The sequence below is a fragment of the Mus caroli genome, chromosome 12 (assembly GCF_900094665.2).
Source record: "Mus caroli chromosome 12, CAROLI_EIJ_v1.1, whole genome shotgun sequence".
NCBI classification, from domain to species: domain Eukaryota; kingdom Metazoa; phylum Chordata; class Mammalia; order Rodentia; family Muridae; genus Mus; species Mus caroli.
Genome location: NC_034581.1, coordinates 13,430,055 through 13,430,647, shown reverse-complemented (window position 1 = coordinate 13,430,647; position 593 = coordinate 13,430,055).

Sequence of the window (593 nt, the reverse complement as noted above, 5' to 3'; positions counted from 1 at the left end):
ATCTCCTAGAGGTTTGCTTGGAATGAAATTGTAGCATGCCCACTTGCTAAAAACGATCTGGGAAGCTCCTGGAAGACATGAGGAGGTGGAGGAGGAGGAGGAGGAGAGGGAGGAGGAGGAGGGAAGTGTCAGCCAGCTGTACTCAAACCCTGCAGCTCGAATGGAGTAGATGCCTTCCCAGGCAGTGAGAGGGATGGAGGAGCTCTTCTTAGGCCTGCACCTTGGACAAGTCATTAAACCTGTTGATTTTTTTTTCTTCTGTGAGATAGGGCTGTTACTGTCCACACGAGGGAGATGAAGGTTGGGGCTGACACATGTCAAATACCTGGTACAGCATGGGAGCTGATTACTAAATGGTTTTGGTTACATTTTATTTGTTTTTGAGATGGTCTCGATAAATAGCCTAGGCTGGCCTAGAACTCACAACCCTCCTTCCTTGACCTCCTAGGGACTGGGATGAAATAAGAACCAGGGCAGCAGATTAAGAAATGGTCTGAGCCGGGCGTGGTGGCGCACGCCTTTAATCCCAGCACTCGGGAGGCAGAGGCAGGAGGATTTCTGAGTTCGAGGCCAGCCTGGTCTACAAAGTGAGT